General features: G+C 41.2%; 1 pseudogene; it reads right to left on the bottom strand.

Annotated features, from left to right (window-relative positions):
- Positions 1-14,968, bottom strand: part of LOC112916882 (cytokine receptor-like factor 3 pseudogene) — a 171,257-nt pseudogene extending 156,289 nt beyond the window's left edge.
- Positions 14,969-17,455: the final 2,487 nt, after the last annotated feature.

The following is a 17,455-nucleotide window of genomic DNA, read 5'->3' as shown; positions in this document are numbered from 1 at the left end:
CTGAAATCTATAAACTAGTGGAGAGATCAATGGTCTCAGGTAACTAAATGATTAATCTATGAACAGGGCTTGTTTTGTAAATAAATGACCCAGAACAGCATTAACTTGACCAGTTAGAGCTCTGAACACACAGAAGCAGATCAAAAATTAGAAATTATTAGACAAGACAGCTGAAAAATGACCCTGCCTGGAAGGTGTCAAATGCATCATTTATTGAGTAAATAAATTACATGCACTCTAAGCAAATGCCATAACTGAGTAAATAAGAGAAAACTGGATTTCTTATTTTTATTTTCATACATAGATATGTGAAATCTATCTATCTGTCAATCTATTATCTATCTGTCTAACTTTCTATCTAGATATATATACCCTCCATTTGGAAGAAGAAGGTTATTTTTCTCACTGTTAACCTGTGGAGAAAGGATTTTATAAGAATTGCTATCCACTGGGAAATTTCAGATTTGTAAACTATCTGGTGATCATCTCAGAAAAAAGATGCGGTTCCAATGTGAAATTAGTACTGAGTCTGTAACATTCTGTGTTCAAAGTTCCTCCCCAGATGTAATTAGGCATATCAGAAATAGTGTTTTATATCTTCCTAAAATGCCATTTTCTCTGTCAAGTCCTGATAAAATACCTACTATTAGTCACCATTCCTGACTTATCTTTTGACATCCTCCATAAAATGGCTTGCTAGTTCTGATGAAGCTATATTTTCTGATATTCCTCATCTTTCTTCTGCCTTATTCAGAGATTCTCATTTTATCAATGTTGTTAGAACCAGTGGACTCAAGTCAATTCAGAGATCAATTATTGGTTTAACTTAGTGTCAGGGATGTTGGTTCATATGAAAGGAGTGGAGGGGAAAGAGGTATTAGTACTGGGTTTGAAAAGGCCCTATGTGGACATTGGATAATGCTGCAGAAAATCTGTCTGGATCCTAACTGATGTTAAGTCACAATATTACCACAGTTAACCCAGAAGTGTATCTTTAAGACTAGGAGTTCTGCTCTGAGAAGGCAGGTTCCAAAGCTCTGCTCTGAACATCTAAAATAAAAATCTCAATGGATGGTCTCAGCAGAAGAATAAAAGAAGAACACACAAAATCCATGAATGAAAGATAGAATGAAAGAAATTACTCAATTTGAAAAAAAAATGGAATGAAAAGAGGAGGAAAAAAAACAAAGCCTCCCAGATTTGTGTAACAAAAGATCTAATATTTATGGCATCAAAGTCCTGAAGGAGAGGATAAAGAGAGAAGCACTGGAAAAGTACTCAAATAAATAATGGTTGAAATTTTTCTTAATTTGGCAAGTCATAAATACAGATTCAGAAAGCTGAGTGAACCCCAAAGAGAAGAAACCCAAATAAATTCACACCAAGGTACATTATAGTCAAACTTTTGAAAACTAAAAACAAAAAAAAAATCTTGATTCAGTCAGAGAAAAATACTTTACATATAAGAAAAAACAAAGATTTCTAATGGTAGATTTATCATCAAAAAACAAATGCTAAACATTTTTCAAATGTTGAAAAAAAAAAACCCTGTCAACTCAGTATCCTATAACCAGCAAAAGTAACATTTAGGAAGAGGGTGAGAAGGATATAATCAGATGAAGGAAAACTAAGGGAATTAGTTATTAGTAGGCTTACTCTGAAAGAATGGCTAAAGGAAGTTATCTACACTGAAAGAAAGCAATAAAAAAGGAATCTTGGAACATCATCAAGGAATAAGGGACATGACAAAAACATGGATAAAAACAATAGACTTTCTTTTGCATTTGGGCTTTCTAATTTATGTTTGATAATAAAGGGAAAATATAATACCTGTCAGATATATTTCTAAATATATAAAGAAGAAATATTTAACACAATTATACTATAAACAGAGAAGTTAAGGGATGTAAAACGAGGTAGAGTTTCTGTACTTCACTTGAACTGTTAAAAGATGACATAAATATACTTTGATAAGTTATAGATATGTAATATAAACCCAAGCAACTACTAAAGTAGCTCTACAAAAGCACTGTATATAAAATAAATGTAGTGCTAAATATATTCAAGAAACTCAGGTGAAGTAACTAAAAAGAAAAAGGATCAATATAAAAAAGAACAAAGAAAAAACAATAAAAAGATTTAAACCCCAACCTATTAATGATTACCTTAAATGTAAAGGTCTAAATACAACAATTAAGATACAGAGATTAAAGTGAGAACTGGGGAAAAAAAATGGCCCGCCTATGTGATGTCTTGATGTCGACAAGAAACTTACTTCAAATATAAAGGTACAGGCAAGTTGAATGTAAAAGGACACATATTAGATTCCTACAGCTGCTGTAATAAGTTCCAATAAACTGGGCAGCTTAAAAGAAGAAATTTATTGACTTATTTTGGAGGCCAGAAATCTGAAATCCAGATATTGGGAGAACTCTTCTCTCTCCTAAGTCTCTAGAGAAGAATCCTGCCTTGCTTCTTCTAGCTTCTAATGGCTCCAGGTATTCCCTGGTTTGAGGGGACATACCTCTAATCTCTGTCTTCACATGTCCTTCTCCTTTTTCTCTTCTGTCTGATATAAAGACACTTGTCATTTGATTTAGGGTACATCCACAAAATTTAGGATGACCTCATCTCAATACCCTTAACTTCATTACATCTGCAAAGACTCTTTTTCCAAATATGGTCACATTCAGCTTTTAGGTCATGGGCATATCTTTTTGGGGAACACCATTCAACTCATTACAGGATGGAAAAAAGATATGTCATGTAAACATTAATAACAAAAAGCAAGCATGGCTATATTAACATCAGCTAAATTAGACTACAGAGCAAAGAAAATTACCTGAGAAATTACCATGTTACCAATGAAAATTACCATTACCATATAATGATACAAGAGGTCAATCCTCAAGAAGACATCATCAACCTTAAATGTGTGTATCAAACAATATAGCTGCAAAATATATGAAATAAAAACTAAAAACTGGAAAGAGAAATAGACAAATCCATGATCATATTTGGAGACTTCAACAATGCTCTATCAATAATTGATGAAAAAACTTGATAGCAAATCATCAAAGATATAGTTACTCAACAACATCATCAACCAATACTACCTAATCAATATTAAAAAATCTACTACCTCAAATACACATCACTAAATACATTATCATGCACACCACATACCTTTAAGCCAGGTGTCTCACATACATGCTAATAAAAATTCCTACTGCACACACATTAAATGCATTATAATATGCTCCACATAACACAAACCAAGTGTTTCACACATAAAATACCTGAACACAGTCTCAAATACCTCACAATTAAACGCAATGTAATACACATATATTCTTAAATACAGTAAAAACATACCACAGACCACTAACACACTCACTGATCAGTAACCACAAAAGCACACACACCAGGCACCACCAAACAATGTGTTTTATACAAATATTACTAAATACATTGAAACACTTACATTTTATCTGGAAACAGTGTCTTGTGCATATATCACTAAACATAGTAGTAAAGATATTAGACACCACTAAGCATGATCTCTCACACATGTAACACTAAACAGAGTAGCACATACACAAGCAGCATGGAACACAGTGTGTCACACATGTATCACTAAACATACTAACACACACACCACTGAACCCAAGGCCTTACATATAATTCACTACCTAGAGTAGCACAAGCATGAATCTTCACAAAACACAGTATCTCAAACAATATTACTAAATGCAGGAGCAAACACAGTTGTGATCCTTAAACAGTGTCTCTCACATATATCACTAAACAAAACAGCAAGCATACCAGGCACTAATAAATGCATTAGCTCACACATATCACTGAACACAGTAGCAAACACCAGGCATATATGCACAGTATTTTGCTTCTATGTAGTCAAACATAGTAGCCCATACACCATGCACTGCTACACACAGTCTCACACATCTACCAGAAACAGTAGTACATATCAAGCACAGTAGCTCACAAATATATCACTAAACAAAGTATTACCAAAAATAGGCACTCTATATGTTTTGCACAAATATATCACTAAACACAGCAGCATGCACACCAAGAAACACAATTCCCCACACATATATAAGTAAACACAGTAGCAGACAGTTCTCTAAAGGTATACCACCCACACTAGGCATCATTGAAGAGACTATCTCACACATATGTATGGTGACACATATACCACTATCACAGCAGTCCACTATCTACCACTGAGTCCAAGGGTTCCAACATATGTCATCAAACAGATTAGCACAAGCTCAGTGCAACACTAAACACAGTGTCTCACATAATATTATTAAACACGGTGCCACACACACTTATCTATTAACTTAACAACCCCCCCTCTTCTATCACTGACCAAAGTAGCAGATACACTAGGTATAACTAAACACAGCATTTCACTCATATATCACTAAAATGCATAGCAAATAGGTAACCCAAATATCACTAAACAGAGCACAGTATTCTGCTGCCCTCCCCCCCCCCCCCCCCCCCCCCCGCCCCAATGCCACCTCTTCTCTGCTCTTTTGCTTTCCATGGTTTAATTACTCTTGGTCAACTGTGGTCTGGAAGCAGATGATCTTCCTTTGGACTTAAGGTCACAAAGTCAACAATAGCCACAGGCTATGTCACAATGCCTAAGTCATTTACCTCACTTCATCTCATCACATAGGTGGTTTATTATTTCACATCATCACAAATAAGAAGGGTGAGCACAATACAGTAAGGTATTTTGAGAGAGAGACCACATTCACATAACTTTTACTGCAGCATATTGTTGTAATTATTAATTATTATTGTTAATCTTTTAACTGTCCTGATTTATAAGTTAAACTTTATCATAGGTATGTATGTACAGGAAAAAAAACATAGTATACATAGGCTCCAGTTCTATCCACAGTTTCAGGCATCCACTAGGAATCTTGGAACATATGCCCCATAGATAGGGCGGCTGGGGGGGGGGGGGGGCTACTATACAGCTATTAATGTATTCACTTGTGAAATGTGAACTCTTTCTGTGCTCTAGAAAGTGGGAAGAGTAGCTGTTTTCATTGCCCGTACTCATGGATTCTGAGTATTTTAAGAAAAGCAGTAAAACAAGGAAACAAATGTTAAAAAGATTAAGAAGAAATAAAACTATCATTATATACAAATGACATTGTATGTATAAAACAGGAAAGAAATCATAAAATAAATGGTTAGAATTAATACAGGAAGCTAAGAGGTCACTTTTTACAAGTTATGCCATTCATAGTAGTCTCTAATAACTAGAATAATTCTAAAAAGTATGTGTAAATTTTCTGCATATAATATTGCAAACATTGCTAAAAGAAATTAAATAAGACCTAAATAAATAGAATATGTTTATGGTTCAAAAGACTTAATATTGTAAGGGTGTAATTTTCCAATCAACTTATCCACAGATTCAATGAAATCACAAGCAAAGTTCAAATATGTGGGAAAGGTGGAGATTGGCAAAAGAATTCTAGAATGCAAATGGAGTGCATTGGTCCAAGGTTAGTTCAGGAAAATTTTGAAGAACAAAACTGGTGGAATTATACTATCAGGTAGTGAGTAATTATAATGGTACAGGTTTTTTATTTTTAATATTTTATTTATTTGTCTGAGAGGAAAGAGACAGTGAAAACAGGAGCAGGGAGAGGAGCAGAAGGAAAGAAAGAACCAGACTTCTTGCTGAGCCCAATGATCAATCCCACTGTTGTGCCCAAGATTGTGATTCCGAGAAACCACCAAGGAGCGGACACTGATGCAAACACACGAGGGTTTATTTACAAGCTCGAGCTTGGGTCCAAGAGTACCCGACACAGTGGAGCAGGGACTTGGACCTCGAGGTGGGTTTCAGCTGAGTTTTATGGGTTGGTTTAGGGGACCTCCAAAAAGGGTGGAGGAATTTCTCAAGTTCTGTTTACATTCTAATATGGGGCTTTCAAGGGCATTGAGCTCTGTTCTTATTCTAATATGGGGCTTCCTGCCCTTGGCTTGGGCTCTGTTATTATTCTAATATGGGACTTTCTAGGACACTAAACTGTAAACTGTTTTTTTTTTTTCCTGTAACTGAAGTAATGTAAATTTCAGCTCTTACTCACAGGGGCCTGGGATGGCTGTACTTGTGCTAACCCTGAACTTAAAGTGGAATGGCCTTAATTTTCTCGGCCTCCATACCATGATTCTGAGATAATGGCCTGAGCTGAAACTAAAAGTCAGATGCTTAACTGACTGAGCCACCTAGGGGCCCCAAAGCTATAAATAGTTCTTAAGACAGTAATATTAGGGATATTATAAGTACAATAGTAGGTTATAAAGTTGAAACAAAAAAAATCATGGGACAGAGTGAGTTTATACAAAAAAAATCATGGGACAGAGTGAGTTTATAAACATATATTCACACATTTGAACACATGGATATGGTTAAAATGTGACAGCAGATCATCAGGGAAAGAAATAGTCTTTGCAATAAATACTGCTAGCTGAACTGAACACCCATATGGAGAAAAATGAGTTTGAATGCTACCACAGATCATACTAAAAAATGAACTCCAGATAGATTGTAGATCTAAATGTGAACATAAAACCAATGAAAATTAAAAAAGATAACACATGATTATCTTTATGAACTTCAGGTAGAAAAGTATTTAATAAATAGGACACAGAAAGCAACCAATCAAGAAAGGAAATATTGATATTTTGGGCTTCACCATAATTTTTTTAAATATATATAGAGAAAAATTTTATTAGGTAACAGAAAAATAAGTAGATCCTACAAAACAGAAAAAGATGGCATTGTATATAATAATTGCCATCCAAAAAAGAATAGAATGGGAAATGACATCTTACAAGAAATCCATTTGACAATAATAATTAAGATCTGGTGTAGTAGTCACAAACTCCTTTAGTGCTTGTTTGGGAAACTTTTGCTCTCCTTGGGTTCTAAATGGTTCCCTTACTCAGTAGAGCCTTCTTGATTACAGGGTATTTCTCATTCTTTATTTTTAAAAATTTATATTCAATAACATATAGTCTATTATTAGTTTCAGAGGTAGAGTTCAGTGATTCATCAGTTGCATATAATACCCAGTGCTCATTCTATCAAGTACCCTCCTTAGTGACCATCACCTAGCTATCCCATCCCCCCACCGACCTCCCCTCTAGCAACACTCAGTTTGTTTCCTGACTCAGTTAAGTCTCTTGTGGTTTGTCTCCCTCTCTGTTTTCATTTTACTATATGTTTCCCTCCTTTCTTTATGATCCTCTGTTTTGTTTCTTAATTTCCACATTTGTGTGGAAAACAATATGGAGGTTCTCCCAAAAGTGAAAAATTGAGCTACCCTATGAGCCAGCAACTGCTCTACTAGGTTTTTACCCAAAGGATACAAATATAGTGATCAGAAGGGGCACCTGCACCCCAGTGTTCATAGTAGCACTGCCCACAATAGCCAAACTGTGGAAGGAGCCCAGATGTCTGTCGACAGATGAATGGATAAAGAAAATGTGGTATATATAGACAATGGAATATTACTCACCCATAAAAAAATTAAATTCTTACCATTTGCGATCAGAGTTTTCTTCCCATTCAGCATGTTGAAAAATCATGCCCTCCCTTCTGGCTTGCCAATTGTCTGTGGAGAGATCTGCTCCTTCCATCCTCATGTTCATTGCATCAAGCCTGTTTCCCACCTCAGTTATTATATTTTTCATTTCTAACTTTTGTTTTTAAACTCTTTTAACCCTGTGGTAAGGGCCTCCCTGAAATCCTCCAACCTTTTCTTAATCCCAGTGAGCATCCTTAGGATTGTTGCTTTAAATTCTCCATCAGGCCTGCTACTTTTATCTGTCAAGCTTAAATCTCTGACCATGACTTGATCTTGTTCTTTCATTTGGGATGAATTCCTTGGTCTTGGCATTTTTGTCTAAGTTTCTGCCTTCTTCGGGTGCAAGGAAAGTCCAGCTGCTTTCCACTCTGCAGAGAATGTCTTTATGAAGAAGAGGGTAGTGGTGCCCAGTGTCTAGCACTTGAGTGAGCATCTTTGGTGTGTGCTGCATGCCCTCTGCTACTGTGGTTTGGCTGCTCTGGCCTTCGGGCCTGTCACCTGCAGAGGCTCTCCTGGCTGCATGTGCACAGTGTTTGGTCCCTGCCTGAGTGTGGCGAGTTTGAACTAGGTGTGCTCTGCTCTGTTTGTGAAATGGTTCCTGACCCTCCTGGTGCTAGCACTGTGGTGGCGCAGAACTCTCTAGGCAGGGGATGCGGTCTGTGCGGGTGCTCATGCTGGCTCATCTGGGCCAGGGGCCTGCCCCACTGGGACTGAAGCAAGCTTGACAGAAGGGCAGCACCCCTGGACAAGGGTGTGGGACTTGGCTTCAGCAGGTTAAGGCAGCCCCAGTCCTCCCTGTCCTGCTTCCTGCCCCAGGGCAGCGGAGTACTATGGTCTTGATCACCTCCTTGTGCCCAGAGAGCAGGCTCCCCACCCGCTGCCTCTCAGGAATGCACCCTGAGAAAAACAGAGTGTCCCGGGCCTTTTCCAGAAAGCTGTTTCCAGGCCATGCGCCCGGGGTTGTTGGCCTGCTTCCTGACCAGGAGCGGCGCAGTGCCCTGCGGGTTCTAGGCCAGTCCAGCTTGCAAACTTTTCAAACTCCAGGGTTTGAGACATAAAGTGGGCAGGGACCTGCGCTGGCCTTCTGGCGGAGGGTTTCGCTGCGCTGGGACTGAGACCAGTTTGAGCTCAAAAGTCATTCTCACCAGAGTGCAGGGGGAAGTGGGGTTTCCTGGAAGCAAGTAAGGCAGCCTGTGCTGGCCCAGGGCTGCCTCCTTTGGTGCATCTGTGCTTCTGCTGAGGGCGGGGAGAGACTGGTGCCCGCGGGCTCCTGCAAGCCCAGAGGGCCTCTCCAGGAGCTACCTCTCTGCGTCCCCTCCAAGGAGGGTGAAGCCTCTCTGCGCCCTCTGCTATGACAGTCTTCAGGTGGCTGTTCCCATGCCGGTTTACGCCCCGCTCCAGGTGTTTGCCTGCCTTCTCTCCGGGAGCAGGGCAGCACCCGGATGGCTCTAGGCCAGCCAAGCCCACTGACCTTTCAAACTCTGGGCTTGAAGCTCTGCTGGCTGCAAAAACTCATAAAAATCAGCCCTCTCTTTTTCCCAGCAAATGGCTTTGGGGAAATGTTCTCCTTGTGGGTACCGTGGGTACCCTTCCCTGTGCCCTCCTCTGGCTCTCTCTCTGCTTCTGCGACCTTGACTCCCTCTCCACAGCAGCCAGGGTCCCTTTCTGCCCCAAACCAAGTCTCCATCCTCCCTACCCTCTTTGATGAGGCTTCTTCTCTCCCTTTAGTTGTAGAGTTTGCTCTGTCAGTCTTCAGGCGGATCTCTGGGGGTCTTTAGGATGATTTGATAGTTATCTCTTTGTGTTCCATGCACAAGACCAGTCTAGGGTCCTCCTACTCCACTACCATCTTCATTATAATTAATTTATTTTTTAAATTTTTTTAATTAAGTAATTTATGAATCAGACACCACTGAGAATGTTAGCTCAAGAATGGAAAATAAAATTTGCAACAGATATAACAATCTATTTATATAGAGCTTATTTAAAGAACTTCTACAAATTAATTTAAAAAAAATGTGCTAGGAAAAGAATGAACAAAGACTTGAATAGGTAGTTTAGATTAGATAGGATAGGATACCCAAATCAATAAACATGAAAAGCTGCTCACTCCTATTAGAATTTAATAAAATGAAAATTAAAACCAGAAAAGATACCACTTACATCTACTAGAATGGTTAAAATGGAAAGGCTGATAGTACTTAGGTTTGATGAGGTTGCAGAAAAACTAGAATTCTCAAATACTGCTAGAGGGAATGTCTATAGGTAGGTATAACTCCTTAGGAAATCTTTTTGACAGTAACTTACAAAGCAGAATAAATACAAACATAATACCCAGCAATTCTATTGCAAAGTAGTTAGCAATAGAAGTGCATCCCCCTTTGCACCAGACACAAATACAAAAAGGTCATAGCAGCATTGCTTATATTAGCTTTAAATTTGAAACAACCCCAAGTGCCATCAGTAGAATGAATAAATATATGTGGTATATTTATTCAATGCACTATTGTAACAAATTAATATGAAGTACTGCTATACTCAGAAAGGATGATTCTCACATATATAATTTTGGATAAATGTCTAATTCCATTAATTTAAGTTTGAAAATAGGCAGGGGTATCTGAGTGGCTTAGTCGGTTAAGTGTCCAACTCTTGATTTTGGCTTAGGCCATGATCTCAGGGTTGTGAGACTGAACCCCACGTGGGGCTCTATGCTGGGTGTGGAGCTTGCTTAAGATTTTTCCTCTCTTCCTTTTCCCCTCCCTGCCTCTAAAATATAATAAAAAAATTGAAAATAGGCAAAGAATCTTTGCTGCTAGAATTCAGGATAATGTTTCTTTTTTGGAAGGTGGGGGTGGGGTAGAGATTAAGTGGGCATATGAGCAGCTATTTCTTGGGGGCTGGTTATATCCTATGTCTTTATGTGTGCTTTACATGTGACACAATTTTGTTTTTTTAATAATGATTAATTCTGATACACACATGAGTTGAGTTTTTTCAATATATATTATACTTCAATAAAAGCAATTATTAAAAAATGCATATAGCTGAATCTCACCCCAGACTCTGGAGATGGGGCCTGGTTGTTTGATTACCTCTTTCTACCTTTTGATTTCCCTGGAAGATAGAGGAAAGGTCTGTCCATTTCTAGTTTTCTTGCCCTGCCAAGTATTGCTGAGTTATGAGTGATTACACAAGGATATATTTTGGAATCATCAGAGTAACTTGATATTAATCTGGGGAAAAAAGGTTTTAAAAATCATTTAGTGAAAACAGAAATATAATTTTATATAGGCTGAGGAGAGAGTATATTTCATTTACAGAAAAACAAATCTGAAGGCTCTGATAAGGGTTCCAAGTATCATGTACTTGGAAGATGGAAGCTCATTTATTCAAAAACACTTATGAAAGACTGCAACTATATCCCAGTCAATTTTGCAGCATCAGGGATTTGCTCAGTAAGCATCTTTGTTTTCCTAATAGAACATCCTGGATCTATGTTCATGAATTTGTCTAAAAACCTTTTGAAACTATTTTAATTTCTAATTTGTGTGTGTATTGAAATGGAAATACTAGGTTTTATGAAAAATGAGAAGCAAATGGTATTAGACTTCCTTGAGAAAACTCACTTATTTTCTGACCTTTCAAAAATTTTTTTTATTTATGATAGTCACAGAGAGAGAGAGAGGCAGAGACACATAGGCAGAGGGAGAAGCAGGCTCCATGCAGGGAGCCCGAAGTGGGATTCGATCCCGGGTCTCCAGGACCGTGCCCTGGGCCAAAGGCAGGCGCTAAACCGCTGCACCACCCAGGGATCCCACTTTCTGACCTTTCAAATTCTGAATGAACTTCTCAGAACTTTGAACATCACTTCATCAGCACTGCATCAACCCAGCTTAATCAATAGCATTATATGTGGAATGAACAATGAAAGAGTTATTCCTCAAGGAAAAGCAACAAAGGGAATGTATACTCTATGTTGGGAAATTTGTTCAGAAGTCTCCCTTGGGACTCAGTTGATGTTGAAAAACAAGTAAATCCCTTAGCGCTGATGCTAAGTCACAAAATCAGTGCCATAACCAGCAGCATATGCATCCCCACCACTGTCACAATAGGAGCCATTCATGAGAAATGAAAAGACACCATTACTCTTTTCTGCTGAGGAATGAGTGTTATCAGGCAGATCTGTCATTCCTCAGTGAAGGAAACTTCCATTGCACTTTACAGATTTGGATGTCCAAGAAAGTGTCATATAGATATAAGGCAGATGGAGAAACTAGAAGAGCCAGGAAGATAATCTGTAGGTAGAGGGAATTAAGTTTGCTCCTTAAGAAGACTTCAAAATAGATACTGCTAACTAGACCTCAGAAATAGTTTTGTTTTTTTTTTTTTTTTTACCAGAATAACTTTGTCAAATTTCACACATTTATCGTACATAGAAGACAACTATTGTAGAGGCCTAAAAAGAAGCTGAAGGCCTCAGAGCCTTAATAAAGTTACTCCAAAGGGGAATCCAGGGCATATAAAATTAGATTTTGATAAGAGATAGAATAAAAGTAGTAGTAATGTCTGTGTGGTTGAGATAGAGTTTTAAGAAAGTAAACTAATTTATTCTTAAAAGGTGATATGTAAAATTGTCAAGATCCTGGGATATGGGATTAGACAGCTCAAGTTTGATGCATGAGTAACAGTACCTTTTGTGGCTTAAAATAACCCCTCCTTTGCAGAGCTAGCCTCTGATATGAAGGTAGGTATCCTGTAATCAAGGACAAGAAAACTCAGTGAGGTAAAGTGATTAATTGAACTCTAAATTTCTTCCTTTTAGAAATTCAAAGTCCTTAGAACTTTTCTAAGGTGGTTGAGGTTAACTGGCAGGAGAGAACATGGAGGTATTGCAAAGGTGATTTCTTGTGAGGGAAAGAAAATTGGCATTGGTGACAGAGTCTCAACATTAAGGCCAAGACGGATGTGGGGGAAATGACGGGTATAGAAACAGTGCATGGCTGAGATTAAAAGCTCTCTGCAGTCTCAGCCATGTTCAATTGGCACTATTCCACTATTCCACTGGAACAGAGACTGAAAGAGTAATACAGCCTAATGAGCACTAACATTGTGGATCCAAGTATAGGATTAGATTCTTGGTCTAGTGCAGGAATTTGGGCCAGATGCAATCACAGTCATAGTGGTGAAAAATACAAGAACAAATTTTATGGGGTCGGTTTTTAAGAGTGACTATGTAGTACCTTGACCATTAGAGAATGAGCCAGAAATAGATGTTATGCAAATTCCCAAATCAACTGGAGGAAGGTGATCTTTGGAAGAAGGGATTCTGGAGGTTGGATTTCTCAGGTACATACACACACATTTGTGTGCATGTGGCACCATGTATGTGCTTATATATTTGGTGCAAAATCATTTACTTGGCCCTGTATGATGGCTTGTATGATACAGGCATTTTCTTAGGGGCTGATGCTATAGGGATGCATGAGAATAAGCAGTGGTCCCTTACCTTACACACATATGTGCACACAAAACATCATTTTATAATTCATTTTCAGTCATGTGATATCTGGGTGATATCTGACCCATATAACATTATTCCATTTTACAATGAGGCCAAGGCTTAAGTAATAGAAATAGTTATTGGCCAGGGAGTAGGGATGGCACTAGAAACTGCTCATCAAAATTCAGTGTTCTCACTTTATCTCCAACATTAAACATACCTGTGGAGGCCAAGAAAATTAAGGCCATTCCACTTTAAGTTCAGCGTTAGCACAAGTACAGCCATCCCAGGCCCCTGTGAAGAAGAGCTGAACTTTACCTTACTTCAGTTACAGGAAGAAAACAGCTCACAGCTTAACATCCTATATTAGAATAAAAACAGAGCCCAAGCCAAGGGCTGGAAGCCCCTATTAGAATGAGAACAGAGCTCAATGCCCTTGAAGACCCCATATCAAAATGTAAACAGAACTTGAGGAATTGCTCCACCCCTTCTGGAGGTCCCCTAGACCAGTCCTTAAAACTCAGCTGAAACCCACCTCAGGGTCCAAGTCCCTGCTCCGCTGTGTCGGGTACACTTGGACCCAAGCTCGAGCTTGTAAATAAACCCTGTGTGTTTGCATTGGTGTCGGCTCCTTGGTGGTTCCTCAGATTCGCGATCTTGGGCACAATATTTGGGGGCTTGTCCGGGATCCGAGAGACCTCCAGGACCCCATCCGGAGGGTTTCACGCGTGGTGAGTGCACTCAACTTTTTCCACCTTTTGTGCGCATATTTTTTGAGAGCTCTAAACTATACTTTTACCTGTAGGAATTCCAATCTGTATTGGGTCGACATTGGCTTAGGTGGACGCGCTGGTGGCCGTGGACCAGGGGTCTTGAGGAGACGTCCCTTGCCCCCGTCTCGAGGATGGGGTTCTCATCTGTAGGAGGACAGGAGTCCTCATCTGTAAGGAGGACAGGGGTCCTCATCTGTAAGGAGGGCCGGCTGCCAGCCCTTTGGGTTACTTTCTGTTTTGTCTCTGCGGTTGCACTGGAACGTTGGTCTGTGTCACTATGTCCTTGTTAACTGTTTGTACATTTGTCTGTGTTGTTGGGTCCTTGTTAATCATCTTTACTGTCTGTGTCTTGGTGTGGATTGGGGACATAATGGGGGAGACAGAAACCACTCCCCTGTCTCTTATGCTCTCCCACTTCTCAGATGTTAGGGAAAGAGCTCGTATTCTGAGCATAGACATACGGAGAGAGAGATTCCAAATTTATTGCATATCAGAATGGCCAACCTTTGATGTGGGATGGCCCTGAGAAGGAACTTTTCACCTACCTATTATCTTACAGGTTAAGGCCGTGATCTTCAGGGACAAACTGGATGGCCACTCTGACCAGGTGCCCTACATCCTGATCTGGCAGGACATGCTTGAGAATCCCCCTCCTTGGCTAAAACCGTTTTTACCCCTCAAAACAGGACCCACTGAAATTCTAGCACTGTGGAAAGCCGAGAAGGAGACCGCCTGTACGCCCCAAGTGCCCCTTTAGCCGGTCTTCCAGGATTCCTCCCCAGAGGACCTGATTCTCCCGCCGCCCTACTGGGCATCCCCTCCCCCATCCTCCCCTCCATTGGAGGCACCGGGGCCTGCAGAAGGGGCGCCACCCCTCCCTGAGGAGGGAGTCCCTGTGCGTGGGCCAGCAGCGGGGACACGTGGTTGGACCCACTGGATGGCCCCACCTCCGAATGCAGGGCCTGCCGACTCCACCGCCTTTCCTCTCCGTGCCATGGGGACCCCCAACGAGACTGGCGAACAGCTAATGTTATATTGGCCATTCTCCACCAGTGATTTATATAATTGGAAAACCCAAAATGCAAAGTTCTCTGATAATCTGAGAGATCTAATCAGGCTTTTAGATACTGTTCTCTTTACCCACCAGCCTACTTGGGATGACTGCCAACAGCTCTTGCAGGTTCTCTTCACCACCGAGGAGAGAGAATGAATTCAGGTGGAAGCCCGGAAGTCTGTCCTGGGAAGGGACAGACAGCCGACTCAAAACCCAGACCTCATAAATGCTGCCTTCCGTTTATCCCACCCCACCTGGGACTACAACTCAGCTGAATGTAAGGAGAGACTCCAGGTCTACCGCCAGACTCTAATGGCAGGTCTCAAGGCTGCCCCGTGCAAACCTACCAATCTGGCCAAGGTCTATGATGTGAGGCAGGGTAAGGATGAGAGTCTAGCAGCCTTCTTAGAGAGAGTCATAGAGGCTTTTAGGAAGTACACCCCTATGAGCCCAGAAGCCCCAGAAACAAAGGCCACAATTATCATGGCTTTTGTTAACCAGGCCACTCTGGACAGCAAAAAAAAAAATTTCAAAGAGTTGAGAGACTGGAAGAAAAGAGCTTGTAGGACTTAGTGATAGTAGCAGAATGAGTCTATAATAATAGAGAAAGTCCAGAAGAACAACAAACCAAACTAAGTGACCAGCAGACCTGAAACCTGGCCAAGATCCTGCTGGCCACAACCATGGATGACCCACAGGAAAGACAGAGGCACCTCAAGAAGCTGGCTTCGGGGACAGGTAAGGAGGATGGCCCTGGTCCCCGTCGGGAGCAACCTAAGCTGAACAAAAACCAATGTGCTTATTGCAAAGAAGAGGGCCACTGGGTAAAAAGCTGCCCTAACAAAAGATCTAAGGCCCCTGCCAAGATCTTGAAAATGGAGGACCTGGGCGATTAGGGGAGTCAGGGTTCAGCACCCCTCCCTGAGCCCAGGGTAACTCTTAAAGTGGAGGGGCAACCTGTTGAATTCCTAGTGGACACTGGGGCACAACATTCGATTTTATTACAACCCCAAGGGAAATTGGCAAACAAGACTTCATGGGTACAAGGGGCCATGGGCACAAAACAGTACTCATGGACTACCCGAAGAACTGTGGATCTTGGCATGGGCTGGGTATCCCACTCCTTCATGGTCATCCCTGAGTGTCCCTACCCATTGTTAGGTCGGGATTTGCTCACCAAGATGGGGGCACAAATTTGTTTCCACCCCGAAGGGGCAAAAATCCTAAACAAGGAGGGGCACCTGATTCAGGTGCTTCTCCTGAGTTCAGAAGACAAATATTGTCTCCACCAAATGCCCTCAGCCCCAATGCCTGACATGGACTGTTGGCTGCAGGAACTTCCCCAAGTGTGGGCAGATCCTGGGGGAATTGGGCTGGCCCAGCACCCACCAGCCATAACTAACGCTGGGAGCCGACCCTGTCAGGGTCCGCCAATGCCCTCTGTCTCTCGTCTCCCTAACCCAGACTGGGACCCCCCTCTGCGTGACTGTCCAGAAATTTTGGCACAGGTACATGGAATCAGAGCTGATCTCCAGGAACAGCCACTGCCGAATGAGGACGCTACCTGGTACACGGAAGGCAGCAGTTTCGTCTGAAAAGGATTCAGATATGTGGGGACAGCTGTAACCATGGAAACGGAGACCCAATCTGGGGGCACCGACCCTGCCTGACACTCCCAACTATACTGATGCTGATTTACACTGGATCAAATGCTTGCCCATGACCCAGTGCTTGCGTGGCTGGTGGAGGGCCGCAGACTCCAGCATCATCTTGCCAGAAGAACTAGGATGGCGAGTCCTATCCAGAATACATTGGAGTGCTCACATGGGGACAAGGAAGATGGCAGACCTCATACAACATGCAAAGATCACTATTAAAGACTCTCGAGCAAAGATCGAGCAGATTGTGGCGAGCTGCCACGCATGCCAGTTAACTAATGCCACCGCCCATGGATCTAACCTGGATGCCCCGCTCCGGGGGGACCGCCCAGGAGCCTACTGGGAAGTGGACTTCACTGAAGTAAAACCTGGAAAATATGGATACAGGTATTTACTAGTGTTTGTAGATACTTTTTCAGGATGGACAGAGACATTTCCCACCAAACATGAAACGGCAGAGACCGTGACCAAGACACTGCTGGAAGACATCTTACCGAGGTATGGTTTTCCTGTTAGAATTGATCAGACAACGGCCCAGGATCGTCTCTAAGGTAACACGGGGAGTGGCACTAGTACTTGGGGCAGATTGGAAATTACATTGTGCGTATAGGCCCCAGAGCTCAGGACAGGTAGAGAGGATGAACAGAACATTAAAGGAGACCTTAACTAAATTAGCCCTGGAGACTGGCGGGGACTGGGTGACTCTCCTTCCCTTTGCCCTATATAGGGTGAGGAACTCCCTATATAAGATGGGACTGACTCCCTACGAGATCATATTTGGTCTTCCTCCACCTATTATCCCCAATTTAAAACCTGAG

Source organism: Vulpes vulpes, chromosome 8 (genome assembly GCF_048418805.1).
Source record: "Vulpes vulpes isolate BD-2025 chromosome 8, VulVul3, whole genome shotgun sequence".
NCBI lineage: Eukaryota > Metazoa > Chordata > Mammalia > Carnivora > Canidae > Vulpes > Vulpes vulpes.
This window is presented reverse-complemented; position numbering and strand designations above follow the sequence as displayed.